At 40.8% G+C, this 23,620-nt stretch overlaps 1 protein-coding gene across 7 annotated transcripts in view; it reads left to right on the top strand.

Moving 5' to 3' along the window:
• Window positions 1-23,620, top strand: part of PRLR (prolactin receptor) — a 164,401-nt gene that overhangs the window by 118,601 nt on the left and 22,180 nt on the right. For 4 of the 7 annotated variants that reach the window (XM_014953984.1, XM_014953985.1, XM_014953988.1 and 1 more), the window contains one exon: window positions 14,250-14,318. The exons of 2 other annotated variants lie outside the window; for them this stretch is intronic. The gene's annotated coding sequence lies outside the window, so the exon portion shown is untranslated. Of the gene's footprint in view, window positions 1-9,890; window positions 10,004-14,249; window positions 14,319-23,620 lie in introns of those variants that run through there. One more of the 7 variants, XM_014953982.1, reaches the window with a different exon arrangement.

Here is a 23,620-nt window from a genome sequence, read left to right as displayed (position 1 = left end):
GCAGAAGACTGAACCACCCTGACAGTTAAGCAACAAAACATTTTTCACATTTGAATTCAGATCTGTTCACATCCAGGCTGTGTTGCTCATTCCTTTGTGTTGCTGTTTTAAAGATGTTTCCTGCCCACCAGATCTCTTCATGTATTTTACATATGATTTAGCAGCTACTGTATAATAAATAGAAAACTTGGGCAAGGAGAAAGAAAATCTCATTCTTTCCCAATGAAGTATCCTAAATACTAACCTGTAGTCATATTCTGTCCTGGTTAGCTTTTTTTCTGTCTGTCCCTCTAACTTGCATTCATTGCCAGAATGGAAACAAGAAGGGCAGAGAACAATTCTAGCCCAGATTACTCTATGTCGTAAGAAATTAGAGGTTTAGGATTGAATTCCCATAGGATGAGATGATAATTTAACTTATGTCTCATTCTTTCTAGGCAAATGACCATAAAGGTCTACTTTTATCTAAGTGAAGCAATAATTCGTAGTCCAAACTTTTTTAAAAGCCTGTGCCCTGTTTGCTCAGGTGGCAACCCATAAAATAGACCTGCATGCTCAGAGTGAACAGAAACACTTTTACAGACTTACTAAAAAATAAAATAAAAATTACTCTAAAATTACAAAATAATCATTGGAAATTTTGATATATGAAGCTCCTCTTGATTTACTAAAGAAGTGAGACTAACTGATCTCACAATCTGCAGGCCCCATTCCTGCCAATATTGTATTATCCTGTTGCCCAGTATAAATCACATTTAAAAGAGGTTAGAATTCCCAAAGGGAATAGAAACATGCAATTTTTTCTGAAAATCGTCAAATGAATAGAAAAGAGGGGGCCTCATGTATTCCTCCTCATGTCAATGGAAAATTGTGCAGAATTTAGTTAACTAAATTCTTCCATTTGGCAAAAGCCCATCAGACCATCAGCATATGCATGCTGGCCATACAAGCCAACTTGTGTAGAAGGCATCCCACTGGCATAAGTTTGTCTCCAGCCCACCCATACCCTTTCAGTCTCTTGGCCAGTGGAATATCACAGAGGATGTCAAGAAGGGGGAAGCTGGTATTACAGCATCAAGGTGAAACAAATTCTTAGAAAATTGGGCTTTATGAGTTCCATGGCTCATGGAAAAACATGGGTTTTTTCCAGTGTGGTCTCAGCTTAATCATGTGTTACTGCCACGTTTTAGAAGTTAATTCCTGTTGACTCAGTATTGCAAAACTGTTCCTGAAAGAGCTTTTGTTCTCACGAAGTCATAGACTTACTATATTCAAGGGCACAAAGTGTTAGCAGTGGCCAAGAAACATTTGATGCAACTGAGGGTATATGGGATATGCAGTGTTTCAAAGCCACTCATCACACCCTGGCACCATCAAGATAGCTCAATAACTCTGTGTAGAATGCAACTATTTGAAAATAATTTTGTTTCATACCAGCTGTTAGTGATTCCAACCTCATGTCCTGGCTTGAGAAGAAGGATGGTACATAAATCATCACGAAAACTGGCATGAGTATTCCCTTCCTCTGTGCTGCCATAGTCATGGCTGGCACAGAGCCCATCTCCTCAATTCACAGTGTCCTCAGTCAGGTTCTCCACCCAGACTTCATTACCTAGTACTGCTTTCATCATATGAGTAGGAGGCTTTGCTGGGTTTTAATGTCAAATATAGTTGTATAAGTAAAGCTGCAGGAAAAGCACAGACCTGCATATTTCGTAGATGCTGAAAAGAACAAAGATGCATGTTCCTCAATTGAGAAGCTTGCTGTCATTCTGAGCTTTTTGCACAGTGATAATCTTTAAAATATTCTGGGCTGTAATTTCAGTGCAATCACTGAAAATGTCACTCAAATAGAAACGCCAGGCATATAGTTCTTGTTAGGGGTTACCAACCTGCATGCTAGTGGAGGGAGAGAAAAAATATCAAGAAGTGACAAAGCTTCTATTTTCCATGCCGTTAGCCAAATACAGACAGATGAACTTTCTGAAGAATGACAGTTTGTTCCCAGGTCGAGAATTTGTATGACTTATTTAATGGTTAGCTGTAAAGTCAAAAATAAAGTAGGTTGTAAAGGAATTAGGTCATTGGCTGCTGCTTTTGTTATGAACACAGCACCTCTAAAAAAGGAATCAGATTTTGACTAATGGAAAAATATCATATAAAAGAAACTAAAAAGAGATTCAGGATTAGAACCAGAATTTGCTGAACCTCAGTGCCAGTTCTTATACATATTCACCAGTGGAAAATGAGCATAGTGGAGCTCTATTGCAAAGTTCTTCTCAAAGCTGGCCTCATAATCTCTCCCTTTCTCAATGAATGGAATTAGTTATATATTTTAGCTTTGTCTTTTGAGTGTTGTCCTGAAAGGTTAGATAGCCTTAAGTTTAAAGCACCTGGAGTGCTGTGTTCAATTCAAGGATACCTAGTAGAAAAAAGATGAGTATACTGGAGTGAGGCCAGCAAAGACCACTGTGATAATTAGGGGACTGGACCATCTCTCCCATGAGGAGAGGCTGAGTCACCTGGGACTGTTCAGCCAGGAGAAGTGGATCAGGGGAGTCTCATCAATGGGTGTAAATACCTGATGGGGGAATAAAGAAGATGGAGCCAGGTTTTTCTCAGTGGCATCTGGGGAAAGAACGAGAAGTAATGAACATAAACTGAAGTATAGGGAATTCCCCTTAAACATAAGAAAAAACTTCTTTACTGTGAGGGCAGACAAACAGAGGAAAGGGTTGCCCAGAGAGGTTGTGGAATTGCTATCCTTGGAGACACTCAAAACCCAGATGGACATGACCCTGGGCAGCCTGCTCTAGTTGGTCCTGCTTTGAGCAGTGGAGTGGGACTAGATAATCTCTGAAAGTCTTCCAATCTTATAAATTCTGTGATTTTTTTGAAATGTTTACTAAAATTCCTGCCACTGGGATATTTTTAAAAATTATTTACAACAAAATCACTACTAGCAATTATTCTGCTTATGAGTAATCCCTTCAATCTAAAGTCCTCAAAGTATCTTGGAAACCTTAATTTCAACAAACATGGAAATTATAAGTGTAGTTAAAAACACACACATCTCAGTGAGATGTGGAGTCTGCCCATTGTTCAGGTGGATGAGAGATGTCCCACATGGTGGAGACCAAGCTATTGGCAGAGTTTGGAGCAGAACTCTGGAATTGCATTCTAGTTCTCCCTCTTTGTCCTGCTTTCTGATACTCAGTTCTGTCATCCCAGCCTCTTGGATGGTACCTGGAAGGCTTGATGTCTTCCATAATTCTGTCCCCTTGACATATTTTTTTCTTCTCTTACCCATAGATTTGGATAAGACTTGCACCAGCAAGTCTCTAAACTGAAAGCCTATTTTTAAAACCTTTGAACCAATGGAGCTTCCGACCAATTTCACTTGCTGACAACCTGCAGAAATGCCTCTGATTTTAACAGTTGCACCCTGTATTTCTGCAGTATTTTCTAAGATTATTATTTTATTGGTGCTAGCAATATTTCCTGCTGATTGTTTACATATCCAAGTGATATATTTAGCTCATAATCTAGAGTATTTGCCCTGTCATGGTTCCAAAAACCTGAAGTGTTTCCTATCCTTTATAGTTTCTAGAATGGATTGATTACATCGAAGTATTTAATTCACTGAGTGGCAAATTAATTCAGTAAAATAAAATTGATTTCATATCAGAGTATATACTAGTGAATTTCATTCCAAAGCAAAACTGACTTTGAGAAGTTGCTAATAATGAAGATGCTTGCTTCCTGAAGAATTTGAGCAAAAATTGTGTCAAATCAGGAATCACTCCGTAAAATTCTACAATTCACATCCATTTAGTGTGCTACTGTTTTAGGACTCCACTTAATACTATATATTCTACATGTAGCGATTCATATTTTGTAAGTACTATATTAAAAAAATCCTCAGATGCTACAATACTTAGGGTTTAAGAAAAATCTAAAAAAAACAGTGTGTAATTCCAATTTGTTCATCACAGAAAAGACAGAGAAATCTTGCAAACTAAGTTCAGATCAACAGGACTGTAAAAGGAGTAAAGAGGTATGAACAGACAGCATAGTAAAGGACTAAGGCCATTTGCTTGATGGCTGAGCCTTGTGAAGTATGAACATACCATTCCTAGAAATTATGCTTCGTAATAACACCAAAAAATAGATCTGTCTGGCCTGTGAAATTCTCATGAGCGTGAGTGAGTTTTAACAGCTGAAATTATCAGTTGTGTGGCATGTAAACAAAATGTAGTATCAATGATATAAAAATCCATCACATGGAAAAATAGAATAACAAATAATTCCTGAAACACTGATAGTCTTAATAGCTTTTTCCTGAGTAGAAGACTCTTGCCTTTGCCGCATAGAGGATCTTACAACCGCTTTCTTCTTGCATCTGCTATTTACAGTTGTCCCATGGATACATCATAGACATAGAGCTTATAGAATCACAGAATGGTTTAGGTTGGAAGGGACATTAAAGATCATCCAACTTTGAACCCTACTGCCATGGGCAGGGACACCTTGCTAAAGCAGGTTGCTCAAAGACCCATCCAGCCTGGCCTTGAACACCTCCAGGGACGGGGCATCCACACCTTCTCTGGGAAACCTGTTCCAGTATCTCACCACCCTCACAGTAAAGAATTTCTTCCTAATATCAAGTCAAAATCTCCCATTTTTTCAGTTTAAAACAGTTACCCGTTGTCCTATAGTTACACTCGCTGATAAACAGTCCCTCCCCATCTTTTCTGTAGGCCCTTCAAGTATTGAAAGGCTGCAATAAGGTCTTCTTGGAGCCCTCCCTTCTCCAGGCTGAACAACCTCAACTCTTTCAGCCTGCCTTCGTAAGAGAGGTGCTCCCTCGCTCTGATCATCTTTGTGGCCCTCCTGTGAACGTGCTCCAACAGGTCCATGTCTTTCCTGTGCAGAGGGCTCCAGAGCTGGATGCAAGAGTCTAGGTGGGGTCTTTAATACTAAACCCAAAGTAAATACCATGTATATCTAGTCTCACAAATGTATCTGCTCAGAACATGATCCTGTAAAAGGAATCACAGCATTTGTTTATATTTTAAACGTTGTAAGTTATTTGAGGACATGGTGAATCAAGACTGAATATTAAAATGAAAAGGAGTAAGCTTAAGCTAATAACTAAGTAAGAATAGATGGTCATACTTTGTATAGCAACGTGGTTGTTATTGTGCACTTGTTGATTTGGAGATTTTCTGTTTGTGTATATTCTTGTATACACATAATTGTGAAACTATTCTAGGTATAGGCAGGTATAAAAAATTAAGCACTCTTGCTCAAATCAGAATTTTCAAGACCTGAAAAAGAGCCCCTGACCCTTTCCTTTCATATGCTTCTGTGCGTAGATCAGTATTTTCAATACCGCTTTCACCTTTCAAAGAATGAATTTTGTTCAAAGCAGGTAAAGAATTGGGCAATGAATTAGAGTTGGAAACTGAAACAGTGGAGTAGATTATGAAATAAAATGTGCATCAACAACTTGTGGAACCCGTGTCCTTTTCCACCACTGGAAGAGGAATATACCAGAAATCTCTATTAAAAAACCTGTCCTCTTGATTTGCTTTTCATATCAAAGACGAAATGGTCTGTGAGAAGTGGCTACGTGTTAACTGTGTTTAACCTTCCAACAACAGGGGCATTGCCTGTCTCTTGTTTAGGATAACACAGCATTCTGACTGCACTTACAGCTTCTGTCCTGTGTTTGCATCTGTACCCCTGTGGATCTCCATCTGAGGGACTCCGAATGCCTGTCCTGAGTAGCTCACACTGTAGTCCAGAAGGGAGACATGGGGTTTGCATCAGCATGCTGCTTCACTGGCAGTAGGCTTCTGAAGCAGTTTGGGAACATTGCAGAGGTGGCTGTTGAACTGAGCGTGTCCTTAGTGTATGGTGTTCAGCAGCTTTTACTATGGAGAAGAACTGATCTGTATTATCGAAGAGGTAGTAATTTTTGTACCCATCAGCATACTTCATGGAGGATAGCTATGTAAATGAAAAGATGGCAAATGTTTAAATGTGGCTAGGGCTCTGAAAGTGTGGTAAAAAACAGTTTGAAGAAATCTGAGTAAAAAAAGCAGAAAAAAAGTTTTTATAACGCAATGAACTTCTATGACTCAGCTGTTCTACTTATTTCTAGAAGGTATGTTTGTATTACAAAATGCCTCAATTGCCTACCCTATTATCTATAACTAATTTTTCCTCTGAAGGTCCTATTGCTATTTGTGCTGTCTTGAGAGACCACCTCGAGCCAACCCTCAAAACCTATTCTTCACCCAGATAGCAATTTTTGCAAGCTGAGTCCCCTACACTCTCTAAGCTGCACCTGGTTCAAAACTCCAGGGAAAAGGAAGCAAAGGTGTCTCTTTTTACCCAATTTCAACATTCTTAGAGCTCTAATAGTTTTTGTTTTCTTGAGCTTCTTCACAGCTGCTTGTTCTGTGAGCTGGGGACAGCTTTCTAAGACTGTTATATTGGCAGCCTTGTCAGAGTGTAGTGATCCTTTTCTCATGTTCTCTGAGGGATGCACAGATTTCAAATGGAAGAATACCTTAAGGGATGCAGAAATCTCACTATTCTTTCTCAACTTTCCTACCATGCCCAGTTAAACAAACAGTCTGAATTGAATTTGAAAGTCTGGCGCCAGTGTCTATTAAACAGAGTGAGTTCATACATTCAACATACTCAACAACTCAATGATTCAATTAAAAGAGAAATGTAAAACATGGTTGTGTTATCCTTCAAGTCTTTTCTATTTAAATTATATAAAATATGCTAGAGCACACAGCCAAGAAGATGCAGGCATATGACCATAAAAGGCATCACTGAAAAGCAACTTGAAAGGATGCAGGTAACAATAATGACTGAAGGTGTGGATCCAAGTTTCAATAAAAATGACTTTTATATCAAGTGGAAAGGTCAGCCTTTATGCAAGCAAGGATTTAAAAGCCTGTGTTGTTATTACCTAAAGTAAAACCCACAGTTACAGCATTCTTTCTTCCTGCCATTTCATAAATGTCAGCATAAGGTTTTTATTTCAGGGATTGTCGAAGAAATATTGTGGATTAAACACAAAATGAATCAAAATGAATGTTTTTACCATTTGAAATATGATTGGGTAATTGGATGTCGACAAAAAATTACTAATTGAAGTTTATTTTAATGGGATATAAAACAAAATGGGTTGATGTTAATTGTAAAGGCTAATAGTTGATTTCTACATTACCATACTTAAAATTATTCCAGCTGTTTGTAAAACATACTAGTTTGCTGCAATTTACCACGAAGTCCACCATACAAAGGGCAAGCATGAAGGTTCCTGATGCTTATGCCTTCTCTTTGATTCCTTATAAATATCAAATACTTCTAAAAGAAATGTCATTGATATTTCAAATTTATTACCTTCACCTTTTTCTTTTTTTTTGACATTTTTGTGAGACAGTCTTTGTCCAATTGAAACATGCAGATCTGACCTTTCAGATGCTTGGGCATAAAAAGTCGTCTTTGTCTACCTGCAGTTATTGAAACTTTGAATTTTAGTCAGAGATTTCTTTTAGATGAAAATCAGATGGGTTTGCTTGCAAGCAGTTCTGAATTTACCACTCCAATACCCCACCTTCATACCTTCCCCTTTGACCCCTAAACTGGCTGGAGGTTTTGTAATCTTGAAAAAGCATGCCATTTCAAAGGCAGAGAGCTCCAGTGTTGGCTCCAGTGTTCCAAGGTGAAGTCATTACCCTGTATAATAAGGCTTATAAAGCTTGATAATTATCGTTCACTCCATAGGTCTGATCTGAGACTGAGTGCAAAGAAGGAAAAATTTCACAGCCACTGGAGCTATACAGTACACAGTGAATCAAGAACATTTACAGAAAAAAACAGGTGTAACCACATGCATTGATACAGCTATAACTAAAAGCCCTTAATTTCCTTCTGGGTCTTTTTTTCACCAAATAACAGGAGAAACTGGCGAATCATGGCATAGACAAGTGTACCCTCCGCTGGATAAAAAACTGTCTGGATGGCCGTACCCAGTGAATTGTGATTAATGGAGTAAAATCTGGTTGGTGGCCGGTCACCAGTGGTGTCCCTCAGGGCTCAGTTTTGGGGCCAGTCTTGTTCAGTATCTTTATTGATGATCTAGACAAGGGGATTGAATGCACCCTCAGTAAGTTTGCAGATGACACCAAATTAGGTGGGAGTGTTGATCTGCTTGGGGGTCGGAAGGCTATACAGGATCTAGACAGGTTGGATCATTGGGCCAGGGCCAATGGGATGAGGTTTAATAAGACCAAGTGCTGGGTCCTGCATTTTGGTCACAACAACCCCGAGCAACGCTACAGGCTTGGGGAAGAGTGGCTGGAAAGCTGCCTGGCAGAAAAGGACCTGGGGGTGTTGGTCGACTGTTGGCTGAACATGAGCCAGCAGTGTGCCCAGGTGGCCAAGAGGGCCAATGGCATCCTGGCCTGTATCAGGAATAGCGTGGCCAGCAGGAGTAGGGAAGTCATTGTGCCTCTGTACTCGGCTTTGGTGAGGCCTCACCTCGAGTACTGTGTTCAGTTTTGGGCCCCTCACTACAGGTAGGACATTGAGCTGCTGGAGCGTGTCCAGAGGAGAGCCACCAAGCTGGTGAGGGGTCTGGAGAACAAGTCCTATGAGGAGAGGCTGAGGGAACTGGGCACGTTTAGTTAGGAGAAGAGGAGGCTGAGGGGAGCCCTCATTGCCCTCTACAGCTACCTGAAAGGAGAATGTAGAGAGGCGAGGGTTGGCCTCTTCTCCCAAAGGAATAATGACAGGACCAGAGGTAATGGTATGAAGCTGCAGCAGGGGAGATTCAGATTAGATATTAGGAAGAATTACTTTACTGAGAGGGTGGTCAGGCACTGGAACAGCCTGCCCAGGGAGGTGGTGGAGTCACCATCCCTGGAGGTATTTAAGAAACGTGTAGACGTGGCTCTTCAGGGCATGCTGTAGTGCCCAAGATTATTGGTTGGTGGTGGGGTGTAGTATGTGGGGTTGTGGGTGTGGGGTTTAGTTGGTGGGTGGTGGTTTTGGGTTTGTTGTTTTTGTGGTGGTTGTGTTTTGGGTTTGGTTTTGGTTTTGTTTGGGGTTTTTTGTTTGTTTTTGTTTTTGTTATTGTTGTTGTTGTTGGACTCGATGATCTTGGAGGTCCCTTCCAACCACTAAGATTCTGTGATTCTGTGATATTCAGAATAAAAAGAACAGGATTCACAGATATCTGTTCTGATTGAACACACTGAAGAAAAATGTTAAAATAGATTTTGCTCTAGTACAGAATATATTTTTTATTCTTTGAAATTATTTATCCTCCAAATTCTGCTTAGTAACTCTTTCTTCACTATTTAACCAAAAAGTGTGCAAACTCCACAGAGGAGTAGGGAAAGCTGACACATTCTTGTTAATTCTAATTGGACATATATGGTGTTACAGCAGAGGTAAAGCAGAGGCATTCTTGTGCCCTCAGTATGTTAAAACTAAACATTATCCATAGTTCGAAACCTAATATCCCATATTTAGTTAATCTGTATTCATGGAGCCATTTGTTTGCCTTTGCTGCACAATGAAGACTTCTCTCTCTTTGCAAAATGGATTTCTTCAAGTAGTTTCTTGACACATGTTTTATTTACTGTGTCAGAGGTGCAAATATTACCTTTTAGAAATGCATTCATCAGTAGGAGATACAATATTGTCCTTGGAGTTTCTAAGGAACAAAGCAAGCAAGTTAATAAATGAATGGGTTAATGAATGAATACATTAATAAATTTACCTTTAACCTCCAGAGACTGCAGTGTAAGTCTTTATGCTGTAAACAAGTACATAAAAGTCTCACAGTCTGCAATCTCAGGTTCACTTCCTTATACTGCAAACCAAATGAAAAATCCAAAACACGATTCACCATGACTGAGAAACTCCAAAGAATAGCAGCCTGGCATGAAGATGGGGCATAGATCAGGTTAGTTCTGCACTTCATTCATTTTATATATTCATCATGAAGAAATTAGAAGGGAAATCCGTGCTCCTGATCAAAGGGTGAATTCAGTTTCTTCAGAATGCATGTTGCAGTTTTCAGGAACTTCAGTGTTCTTCCACTGCAAAACTCTGATTAAATAAAGATATTTTTGCTGGAAGATGAGCACCTATGTGGAACTTAACAGGGCTGTGATACAGCAGTATTGATACTGTTGTTGGTTTGGCATGTAGGAATTTCAAAGTAGTTTGAACATTTGACTTTCTGTAATGAGACATTCCTCATAAGGAAGCTGTGTGGGTCTTACTGACGTTAGAAATTAATGCCACCTATGGAAACACCTGTAGAAAATAATCTGTTTGTAAAATCTGTTAAACGCTAGTCTCTTCAGGAATTAGGTACCAGAGGAAATCTATGAAATGCCGCCGAGATTAGGGCTGGGCGTGATAACAATACTTCTCTGTGTATCCACCTATTTCTGTATCAAAATTAGTATAATGCTCTAGGTTAGAAGTGCCAAAAGGTAAATTATTTTGCGCTTAGGCAAGTGAAGGTGGAAGGTTAAATATTATTTTTTTCCCACTATTGTCAGCAATTTCTCTCAAGTGATTGTAAGAGAAGATTTTTCCCTCAGTTGCGGATTACCAGCGTAGCATTGTTTCGTTCCTTTAGCTAACCCCTGTGCCACCTGATCTGTACGCAGCATCAGTGGCAGCCTTCAGAATGCAACCACAAAGCTCTTCTATCAACAAGTTTGAAGCTCAGGGAATATGCTTGAGAATTGTTAATGTTCACAAATAATAGGTCATTGAGCGCTTATATCAGTTTGTTTGGAGTAGTAATTTTTGGTAATTGTGTTCTTTTACAGAGTAACTCTACAGTCACTTAAGCAATTTGAGTGTAAATGCGCAACTGATATTCAGAAAAAGATAAAGAAACAACTACTTTTACAACCTCATACTGAGGACCTCGTGAAAAAGAGAACACTGAAACAGAAAACAATTATTTGTCCAATATTTTTCTCTGCTTCCACTGATATTGTTAATTACTGACCATATTTGGGATTGAACAAGAACATATATTCCCCTGCAGCCAGGTTCTTTTCTGTTAGAGTCTTACCACAGACATAAAGCTTTGAAGAGAAACTCCAGACACACTCAGCCAAAATGGACTGTCTCAGTGAGAGGGAATAAAGGAAACGTGCTAGTTCTAAGGTCACAGCTTTTTTCAGCATTACCTTACTGATTCTTACAGGCATTAGGATCCAGAAGATGCTTCTGCTCCGCTCCACCCAGCCCTATTGTCTGTGTTCACCAAGAAAATGCTATTTGGGGATGGCATCCAGTGGATGGAGCTTTGAAATCCAAAGGGGACATTCTAAATTACAACTTTGTCTGACCCTTTACTGCCCAGTGTCACCAGATTATTTGTTTTTCCCCCCTTCTGTGTCTTTCCTCATTGTCTCTTCCCATCAGATTCCATTCATAAACCTTTCACACTTTTCTCTGTTACTGTGTTCCATTTGCCACTTTCAAAGTCCTGTTCCTTTGCTTCCTGTAAAGTTTTAGTCATTTTAGTCCCTTCAGAACAAATTCCCCCACCTCTACACCAGCATCTTCCCCCAGAAATGTCAAAATAGCAAGACATTTCATGCCATTGCATTGCTCATTATAATTCTTTGTATAATTAAAGATTATCAGAAATTTTTCACATTAACAATTTTTCATTGGAAAAAAAAGTTATAATAAAACTGTAATTATTTTCTTAGATTTTAGAAAATTTTCTACTGGAAAATCTCAAAATAAAATGCTTTATGTTGATATCCGATGATATTTGTTAACTCGGAATTTTGAAAATTTGCATGCATTGGCTTTGGTTGAAAAAGAATTTGTGACATTCTGAAATGACAGTTTGAAGTTAATTTTCTAAAACTGATTCTTCATGTGCAGTTTCCAGTTTATGGGGTATTTTGAAAATATTTTGGACCTAAGACAGTGGGATTCTATCTTTGTCCTCAGGACTATCATAATAAACATGACTTGAATAATGATTAATTGTTGTAGAAATACTTGGGTGAGCATAGTTCTCCTGGTTAATGCAGGAGATGAGGCCAATTCTATCACGATCCTTTCTGATCTCTGATATGAACAAGCCAGTGCTTATGTCACTCTTGTAGCTTTGGTAAAAACATGTTTTATGTCAGTCTTACTATGTAGGGAGGCGTCACCAGTTCATGATATCACTTCCTGATGAAAGCAGTCATGAAAGCAGAATAAAATTTGCTAGTAGGTTAGAACTGTATATTTTGATGTAGTACCAAGCAATAGAAATCAGAAAAAGTGGAGGAAGGTTTGTTTTTATTTAGTGATCATAACCAAAAATTTTCTTTTAGAACTACGCTTCCTTTTAAATGTGGCACAATTGCATAATTTTTAAAATGTCTCTGTGAAGTGATCTAGATCTATATGGCAGCTTGTATTTTGGGAGAATTCTTCTACTTAGCCAATCTTGAGACAAACTGTGTTCCCAGTGTGCACCCTGACAACCAGATTTCTGTCATCTTTAAAACAGGAGGCAGTTGTTGAGCTCCATCTTTAAACTACATTTCACCTTATGTGATGGTTGAGTAAGTTCACTGCAAACATTATTTCTGCCATATTCATGTGTATGTTATCTATGCCATTTAATATATGCACACAAAAAAGAAACCATTTATCGCCCTCAATTAAATCTGATCATCTGTAACAGAATAATGCCAAATAATTTCATGACATTTTTAGTGTTCTTATTAGCCTTACTGAAATGGAGCCAAACAAAAGAATACCTTAGAAACTGGTTAATAAAGCTTCCTACCTGGTCTCCAGGTGATACAGACCATTCTTAATGCTAGTTCTAAAAATATTCTACTTTGTTTCAAACTGTTTGAAGATAGAAGATTTTGTAAGTAATAGCATGATGAAGTTAGTAATTTCAAAGTTAGTAATTTAATGTACAAATAGTTTTTCTTCCTTCGGCAGGTAAGTTGTGCACTGAAGCTCATCTAAATTATTTCTTCACAGTGTAGTGTATTTATACGGGATGAAAAAGAACAGTTACTTAAGCATAGTGGATTTTTTTGGTAAAACATTTGATTTCAGTCTGTTGCAGTCAGCTTCAGCTAAATCAGTTAGTCCCATGGATATGAGGCTGCTGTAGGTCCATATGCTGAGGTTCTGCCAGTAGTGAAGCAGAGCAGCTCCTGATGGGTGGGAATATGGACACAATAAACACACACAGAGGCCACACATCAACAAAGACACAACATATATGATTGCACATATTTGTGTGCATTTGCACCAAAAAAAGTAGATCACTCTAGTAACTGGTCTTACATGCTCTGTTGACCCAGTAGCTGGCCCCATATCCTCTGGTCTCCCCAGTTGTGTGGGGAGGCCTGAAGGTTTGCGATCCCACTCCTCACTGGCTAATCCAGCTGAGAGTTCACTAGTGACCAAATGTGCCCACTCAGATCAGAACACACCCAGACAGAAGATAGTCAGAAATAGGACTCTGAGAATATAGGGTAGACTACGGTGACCAGCCACACATCTCAGTCAGACAATCCACCAGGTTACACTTAACTGGCCCCTTTATTCCCCTTTTCACTGTATTTTGCCATGCTTGTTTCTCCCCAGTCCACTTTGATCCCTCCCTTTCCGCTACAAATTCTTTCCCCCTGTCATCCCTTAACAAGTCCTATGCTTCCTTCAGTCTGTGAGCTATATGGGGAGGGGATTTGCTTGTTTGGCTTCTCCTGCTGGGTTCCACACAAGGAACAATGGTCTCACTGTGGTAGTACTAGGCGTAGCCAATTCCCTGTGCCCCATTTTGACTGATTAGGTTGCTAGGGTTCCTCCCCCAAACTCCATCAATTTTTATCTGATCCTGTCCCAGCCTTTGCACAGATGGTGATAAGCCTTTAATCACATAGCCTAGCATAGTCGTCTGGAAATCCTAAATTGCTACAAAATTTTGTGCTTTTATTGAAACAGGTAAAGAAAAGAGGGTACAGTAACGTGGTATTTTACTGTAGTTGCTATTGCTCTTAATGTTTAAATGTATTGACTTAGAGTGTCAGTACCTGAATCAACTCATACAAAGAATGATATTTTTTGTGGTTCTTTATGTTTTTGGGATAAAGTAGTGATACTTCCAGTAACATACTGATCCTGGAATTTTTTTTCTCATGCAGATTATCAAGTGAACTGACATTCATGAAAGAGAGGAACAAAAATCTTCATCGTACACATGAATCCTTTAGGTAGGAAACTGGACTTCATAGTTCATGGCTATGCTATATATGAATTACATTTAAAATTATTATAGTAACATAGAATCATAGGACAGAATCATAGAATTGTCAGGTTGGAAGGGACCTTTAAGATCATCTAGTCCAACCATCAACATAACTCTTGATAAAAACCATCACTAAATCATGTCTCTAAGTGCTCTATCTACCCATTTTAAATACCTCCAGGGATGGTGCCTCAACCACTTCCCTGGGCAGCCCATTCCAATGCTTAGTAACCGTTTCAGTGTAGAAATTTTTCCTAATATCCAATCTGAACCTCCCCTGGTGCAACTTGAGGCCATTTCCTCTTGTCCTATTGCCTGTGACTTGGGAGAAGAGACCGATCCCTTCCTCCCTACAATCACCTGTCAGGTAGTTGCAGAGAGCGCTAAGGTCTCCTCTCAGTCTCCTGTTCTCTAGGCTGGACAACCCCAACTCCCTCAGCCTCTTCTCATAAGACTTATTCTTCAGACCCCTCACCAACTTCATTGCCCTTCTGTGGACCCGCTCCAGCACCTCAATATCTTTTTTTTGTGGTAAGGGGTCCAAAACTGGGTAGAGTACTTGAGGTGGGGTCTCACTAGTGCCGAGTACAGGGGAATGATCACCTCGTGAGTCCTGACCATGATGTTCCTGATACAGGCCCAGGATGCTGTTGGCCTTCTTGGCCACCTGGGCACACTGCTGGCTCATGTTCAGCTAATTAGGTTCTTTTCTGCCAGGCAGCTCTCCAGCCACTCTTCCCCAAGCTTGTAGCACTGCATGGGGTTGTTGTGACCCAAGTGCAGGACCCGGCACTTGGCCTTGTTGAACCTCATACCATTGGCCTCAGCCCATCAATCCAGCCTGTCCAGATCCCTCTGTGAAGCCTTTCTACCCTCCAGCAGGTTGACACTCCCACCTAACTTGGTGTTGTCTGCAAACTTAGTGAGGGTGCACTCAATACCCTTGTCCAGATGATTGACAAAGATGTTAAGAAGAACTGGTCCCAATACAAGCCCTAGGGGACACTACTTGTGACTGGCCGCCAACTGGATTTAACTCCATTCACCAACACTCTCTGGGCCCGGTCCTCCAGCCAGTTTGTAATCCAGTGGAGAGTACTCCCATCTAAGCCATGGGCAGCTTCCATTGTCGTGAAAGGAGATCAGGTTTGTCAAGCAGGACCTGCCTTTCATGAATCCTTGCTGTTTGGGCCTGATCAACTGGTTCTCCTTCATGTGCCACATAATGGCACTCAGGATGATCTGTTCCATGACTTTCCCAGGCACCGAGGTCAGACTGACAGTTCTCCAGATCCTCCTTCTGGCCCTTCTTGTGGATAGGTGTCACATTTGCTAGACGCCAGTCAGCTGCAACCTCCCCAGTTTGCCAGGACTACTGGTAGATGATGGAAGCACTCAGTGAGTGCTTCCACCAGCTCCCTCAGTACCCTCAGGTGGATCCCATCTGGCCCCATAGATTTGTTTATATCTAGGTGTTGGAACAGGTCCCTCACCACCTCCCTTTGGATTATGTGGGCTTCATTCTGCTCCCCACCCCTATCTGCTGGCTCAGGGGTCTGGGTACTCAGGTACAACCAACTCTACTACTAAAGACTGAGGCAAAGAAGGCATTAAATACCTCTGTTTTCTCTGCATCTTTTGTCACTTTTACCTCTGACATCCAATAGTGGATGGAGATTCTTCCGAGTCCTCCTCTTGTTACTAATAAATTTATAGAAATTCTTTTTATTGTTCTTAACATCCAAGGCCAGATTAAGTTCTAGTTGGGTTTTGGGCTTTCTAATATTTTCCCTACATAGCCTTACAACACCTTTGAAATCTTCCTAAGTAGCCTGCCCCTTTTCTAAAGCCGTAAACTCTCCTTTTTTTCCCTGAGTTGTGACTGTCTCTTTGTTCATCCAAGCTGGTCTTTTCCCCTGACGGCTCACTTTACAGTGCACAGGGACGGCCTGCTCCTGTGCTTTTAATACTTCCCCTTTGAAAAATGTCCAGCCTTCCTGGACTCCTTTTCCCTTCAGGACTGCCTCCCAATGGAGTCTGTCAAGCAGGCTCTTGAAAAGACCAAAGTGTAGCCTCCATAAGTCTGTGGTGGCAGTCCTGCTGGCCCCTCTCCTTGCTTCCCTGAGAATTGAGAACTTTATCATTTCATGGTTGCTCTGCCCAAGACAGCCTCCAATGATCACATCCCCCACAAGCCCTCCTCTGTTTACAGGCAGCAGATCCATAAGGACTCCTTCCCTAGCACCTTTAAGATCATCTAGTCCAACCATCAACATAACTCTTGATAAAAACCATCACTAAATCATGTCTCTAAGTGCTCTATCTACCCATTTTAAATACCTCCAGGGATGGTGCCTCAACCACTTCCCTGGGCAGCCCATTCCAATGCTTAGTAACCTTTTCAGTGTAGAAATTTTTCCTAATATCCAATCTGAACCTCCCCTGGTGCAACTTGAGGCCATTTCCTCTTGTCCTATTGCCTGTGACTTGGGAGAAGAGACCGATCCCTTCCTCCCTACAATCACCTGTCAGGTAGTTGCAGAGAGCGCTAAGGTCTCCTCTCAGTCTCCTGTTCTCTAGGCTGGACAACCCCAACTCCCTCAGCCTCTTCTCATAAGACTTATTCTTCAGACCCCTCACCAACTTCATTGCCCTTCTGTGGACCCGCTCCAGCACCTCAATATCTTTTTTTTGTGGTAAGGGGTCCAAAACTGGGTAGAGTACTTGAGGTGGGGTCTCACTAGTGCCGAGTACAGGGGAATGATCACCTCGTGAGTCCTGACCATGATGTTCCTGATACAGGCCCAGGATGCTGTTGGCCTTCTTGGCCACCTGGGCACACTGCTGGCTCATGTTCAGCTAATTAGGTTCTTTTCTGCCAGGCAGCTCTCCAGCCACTCTTCCCCAAGCTTGTAGCACTGCATGGGGTTGTTGTGACCCAAGTGCAGGACCCGGCACTTGGCCTTGTTGAACCTCATACCATTGGCCTCAGCCCATCAATCCAGCCTGTCCAGATCCCTCTGTGAAGCCTTTCTACCCTCCAGCAGGTTGACACTCCCACCTAACTTGGTGTTGTCTGCAAACTTAGTGAGGGTGCACTCAATACCCTTGTCCAGATGATTGACAAAGATGTTAAGAAGAACTGGTCCCAATACAAGCCCTAGGGGACACTACTTGTGACTGGCCGCCAACTGGATTTAACTCCATTCACCAACACTCTCTGGGCCCGGTCCTCCAGCCAGTTTGTAATCCAGTGGAGAGTACTCCCATCTAAGCCATGGGCAGCTTCCATTGTCGTGAAAGGAGATCAGGTTTGTCAAGCAGGACCTGCCTTTCATGAATCCTTGCTGTTTGGGCCTGATCAACTGGTTCTCCTTCATGTGCCACATAATGGCACTCAGGATGATCTGTTCCATGACTTTCCCAGGCACCGAGGTCAGACTGACAGTTCTCCAGATCCTCCTTCTGGCCCTTCTTGTGGATAGGTGTCACATTTGCTAGACGCCAGTCAGCTGCAACCTCCCCAGTTTGCCAGGACTACTGGTAGATGATGGAAGCACTCAGTGAGTGCTTCCACCAGCTCCCTCAGTACCCTCAGGTGGATCCCATCTGGCCCCATAGATTTGTTTATATCTAGGTGTTGGAACAGGTCCCTCACCACCTCCCTTTGGATTATGTGGGCTTCATTCTGCTCCCCACCCCTATCTGCTGGCTCAGGGGTCTGGGTACTCAGGTACAACCAACTCTACTACTAAAGACTGAGGCAAAGAAGGCATTAAATACCTCTGTTTTCTCTGCATCTTTTGTCACTTTTACCTCTGACATCCAATAGTGGATGGAGATTCTTCCGAGTCCTCCTCTTGTTACTAATAAATTTATAGAAATTCTTTTTATTGTTCTTAACATCCAAGGCCAGATTAAGTTCTAGTTGGGTTTTGGGCTTTCTAATATTTTCCCTACATAGCCTTACAACACCTTTGAAATCTTCCTAAGTAGCCTGCCCCTTTTCTAAAGCCGTAAACTCTCCTTTTTTTCCCTGAGTTGTGACTGTCTCTTTGTTCATCCAAGCTGGTCTTTTCCCCTGACGGCTCACTTTACAGTGCACAGGGACGGCCTGCTCCTGTGCTTTTAATACTTCCCCTTTGAAAAATGTCCAGCCTTCCTGGACTCCTTTTCCCTTCAGGACTGCCTCCCAATGGAGTCTGTCAAGCAGGCTCTTGAAAAGACCAAAGTGTAGCCTCCATAAGTCTGTGGTGGCAGTCCTGCTGGCCCCTCTCCTTGCTTCCCTGAGAATTGAGAACTTTATCATTTCATGGTTGCTCTGCCCAAGACAGCCTCCAATGATCACATCCCCCACAAGCCCTCCTCTGTTTACAGGCAGCAGATCCATAAGGACTCCTTCCCTAGCCGGCTCCCTCACCAGCTGTGTCAGGAAGTTATCCCCAACACACTCCAGGAACCTCCTAGACTGTTCCCTCTCAGCTGTATTGTGTTCCCAGCTGATATCTGGCAGATTGAAGTCTCCCACCAGGACAAGGGCAAGCAATCAAACATAAGGACTGTGGAGCTGGGCTTGTGAGTTGGTAGAGATGAGCTTCCACCATATTTCAAGAGGAATTTTCAAGTTCTAATGTAAATTCTAACTCTGAAACTGTAAAATTTTACTCTTTACAGCTTATGTAAAAGACTGCTGTAAAAATAATAGTCCTAAATGTACCGACCACCAGGGAAGAAAACAGAATGTTCAGGAGCTGTGAGACTGGTAGAGGAAGATTGCTATTGTTAGCTAAATCATGTTTTCTTGGGAAAACAAAGGGAGTAGAGGTAGTATTCAGAAAAAGGGAAAAAAAGGCCTAGCAGGATCAGTTTTTAGCTTTGGTTATATTTCTAGTATGAATCTAAGCAAAGTACTTCATCATTCTCTGTCTTAGTTCCCCATCCATAAAGTAAGGATAATGGTGCTTTCTTTTTTTTGTCTTGGCTTTTCTTGGCACTTTAGATGTTGAGAGTTTTGAAAAGAGTTTCATGCTCAGTTCTGTAAAATCAATAGGAGTTAAAAGCATAAATACTTTGACGGAGAAGTAAGTGTCTAAGCTGTTGTCAAGAATTTGGGGTTTCATGATTTTTCTTTTTCAAAAATTATTCAAGTTTTTCAGACTGAGGAGCCCATTTCTATGGGTGAGAGAAGTCCTTTCATTTGTCATCACATGTTGACTGCTAGTCAAAGGAAGCACTACAAGGGGTCATTAGGATAAGATTTATTTAAGAGAGAAATTTAGGAAAAACATGTTAGAAACCCTTACAGAGTCATTTCGGGTGAAATCTGAAATAGCTTGTAGGTGCTTCCAGTTTATGCAACACAGAAAGATTAATGCTTGATCCCAAGAAATTACCTGGATGTCTAGGTCCCCTTACATAGCCAACAGCAGGAACTAAGCAACCTTACAAAGGACCCCACAAAACCTATGTGCTATAAGTAGTCACCTGGAATCAGTCACAAGAAATTCAGACCAGACACATGCCTGAACTCCTTATCTTCTCTGGAGCCTATTCATCTCTGTGAAGGCCGTATTGGGTGCATGAGGGATTCAGAATCCAGAGAGTTCCAATTAGGGCTCATTCAGAGAGCAAAAGCAGATCTCTGGACATGCTGCCCATCCACAGCTTTAAATTCACAGTGTAATCCCAACCATCACTGTCATTCAGAACCACATCAGTGACAGTGATGCCCAAGTCTTGGTTAGGGACATCTATCAGTGCTGGCATTTGAGAACTTGGCGTGGGAAGGCAGACTCATGCAATGTCCTCAGTATAGTTGAATGTATGGCCAGGAGGATTCTGGGTGGTCTAACAGACTGTTACATTCTACATTCTGCTCTTTATTCGTACTTGGATTCATACAGCTGTAGTTCAGCCTTTCAAACGGTGATGAACTGCAGTGTTTTGAGACTCCTTAAACTACAGGCCTGAAAGATGGACATTGTTTATCGTTGTAACTAGTGGGAATGTGAATCTTGTTCAGTACAGATTGATAAAGTGCTTTTGGCTTTAGATTTCTTTAGCAGCACAAGCAAAGCCTGTGATTGCCAATGTCATTGCCAGTGGGTGCTATACAATTTTTCCCCTTCTTGCAAGCTCGAAAACATTGCAGATAGAGTTTTTTTCCATCTGTGCGGAACCGAGTAAAGACTTCTCTGTCAATCTGAAGACATTTATCCTTCAGCATAGCCAAAAAAGAGAGAGAAAAGAATGTAAGAACTAGAACTCAGTTAGGACAAGGACACTTTTCTGTCAACCCTGCTCCACCGCATCTGATTTCAGCGTTGGTTTTCAATGTTAAGCTTCATCTAATAGCATTGTAAGCACAGTCTTCAAACCTACCATTTCATAATATTCTTATTTACAGAGTAGGGTTATTTTACAGGAATATCTAACACTTCCTGCATTCTAAAACCCAGTAATGTTTTCCATTTTGGTGTACTGTTTTCTGGGGTGCAATTGTGCAGCTGTTGATACTATATAACAGCTGCATTAAAATAGAGAAATTCAACTCTAATGTCAGAATGTGACAACTTCATTGGAATTAAAAAAAAACAACTTCAAACAGGAGGCATGTGATCTTTTAATATCAGTTACTCAGCCCTTGGTTTTGCATGACATTCTGGCAAATCAATGTCCACTGTGTCCTTTATAAATGAATGCATTCAGTACCAAAAGTGAGGCATCCTCTCACAGCAACTTCAGTAATACTAGTTACACTTTCATGAATCCATTTTCACAGCCACAGATAGGGGAGATGCACTTTTGATATAGTTATGACAAAGTGGGCATTATTTTTTCTATTAAAGCAAGTGTTTTTAAAAGCAAGACATCTCTCCAGAAGCCCTATATCAATATTTGAACCACATACCAGGCAACTATGGAAACATAGGCACTGGAACAAATGGAATATACTTAATATGCGTGGAGCCTCCTGGCTACTCCTCTGCTGTATATTCCTTTAGAATGAATCTTTTCTAAGAGGTTTTTAAGCATGATCTTCAAATAAACAGAGGTTCTGATAATTCTTTAACAGAAAATATTTTGAAAGTGTTGAATCCTAAATGTAAAATAGGACATACAGGAACTGTTTATAATTCAAGTATATAACTTGAATAGAAACACTGGCCTGGCAAGCATATATTAGATCACAAAGTCCATTCCTCAGCTGTCACAAAATAGTATGTCATATCTAATTCATAATAGATCAGACTACCTGGGAAAACTAAATGGGATTTTTTTGTTTGGTAGACTATTCCAGAAATTCATTGCTGTGATAGTAATTTTTTTCTCTAATTTTGGAGCTAATTATGGCCATCTGTTCTTGTTCCAACATTTGCTGGACATTTACACATTCTTAATTTCCCTCTTTTGATGCTAATCTCCCGCTATGCTTATAGAGTACAGCCATCCTTGCATGGAATAAAAAGCCAATTCCTTAAATCTCCATCATGAGGCAGCCTCTGTGTCCCCTGTTCATCTTTGTAGCTGTGTAGCTGTGTTCTATGTCTTTTCTAGAGAGGTTAACCTGGACTTTTTTCCCCGCAAGTAAAGTGACCAGAATTGTACATAGAGTTCAGTCTGTGGCACTCATAGGTCCATATTCCTCCCCTGTATCTCTCCTGTTCTTATTCAGCCAAAGTACAGAAGGGGTTCACGATCATCTCATTTTTAAAATATAAATGTTCACAAGGAAAAATACTTGGTTTTAAATTCATTGATTTCATCCTATTTCTATTAATTTAGTTCTTTAGGTCTTCAGTTTCCAAAATTATCCGATTTTCCTTGCAGAGTGCTCTAATACAGCTCTTTCTTGATGATGCCTCTCTCCTTTGTCATATTGACAAATTTCATTCTTTTACTCGCTGTAATCAGTTTTTCTTATCTGCCAATGCTGCACACAGAAAAGATATATCTGTAAAAGTAAAAAAAAAATAATCATGGTACCAGTTCACCACAACAAAGCACAATATGAGTCTCAGTTTGAAAGTTGTATTTTGCAAATGTTGCAACTACTTTTAGAAATAATAAAATATTGTAAGTGGTATCGTATGTACATGAAATAGTTACTGTTTACAGTTCATTATTTCACCTTCACTTGAGAAAAATGTGCCTTGTTCTTATATGGGCTCAGTGGTCTGTGCTCCATGTTATATAACACAGCTCATTTCTGAAGTTAAACACGAGCGTTTGTAACTGCTGTTTGTTTACAGTCATAAAATTTGCATGTGCTTACACAAAACTGGAATTTATATTTAAATGGTTTTCTCTCCCTGACTGCATATGCACAGATTGCTGTAAGTGAGTTTAAAACTAACCCAGATGTGATTTTGCAGCCTGTAGCTGAGTTACATGCGTGAAACCTGCCTGGATATTCAGAGGTGGTCTATGGAAATGCAGCAAACTGTTGTTCTTTGCCACACTGTCCAAAGCAAACATGGTTTAGACTCAGTTAAATTAACTGATACTTTGCTTGCCTTTGTGCTTGAAAAACATTGATATGCCGATGGACTATAGTTTCTCGATACAGAAAATTAATTGCATAATGAAAATTGAATCATCACACAAGGAATTTTTCCTCAACAGAGAGACGGCTTGTTTCCACACTGTGCTACACTGAATGGGTTTCAAGCACACAGATAGCTGTCAGATGTGATTGGTAGGAGTGGGAAGGAGAAGTGAGGAGTTTCCTATGTAGAGAGCAGATTGTTCTTTAGTTTCAAAGAGTGAGATTGGCTCCTGAGAATCAAATAACCGACTGGAGTCTCCATCTCCAACAGGAGGCATACTGGTGGGAGAAGCGGGAGGTTTGCTTTAAGCTGTTTTGTCTTTTCTTTAGGCTAAGCAAACAGGTTTAGCAGCAACGGGGACTCCTGGTCACCCTGAGGTGTAACCTGAGTTCTGAGGACATCTAGTGGTGTCAGCCCACCCCGGGGACTGGGTCTCCACAGCTGGTGGCTTCCTGCTTCCACCTCTGTATTTCAGCCTCTAACCTTTACAGCCTGAAGAAAGAGGAGTAATTGAATCCCACCTTGCATTTTCACCTGATAAATTAACTCCGAAGTTAGGCTACTTTTTCCCTGTTTGTTTTTTTGTTTCTTTTTTTTTTTTTTTTTGGGAAGGAGAAGTGAGGAGTTTCCTATGTAGAGAGCAGATTGTTCTTTAGTTTCAAAGAGTGAGATTGGCTCCTGAGAATCAAATAACCGACTGGAGTCTCCATCTCCAACA

Source organism: Calidris pugnax, unplaced genomic scaffold (assembly GCF_001431845.1).
Source record: "Calidris pugnax isolate Ruff unplaced genomic scaffold, ASM143184v1 scaffold178, whole genome shotgun sequence".
NCBI lineage: Eukaryota > Metazoa > Chordata > Aves > Charadriiformes > Scolopacidae > Calidris > Calidris pugnax.
Note: the sequence above shows the minus strand (reverse complement) of the source record. Positions and strands in the feature narration are given on the sequence as shown.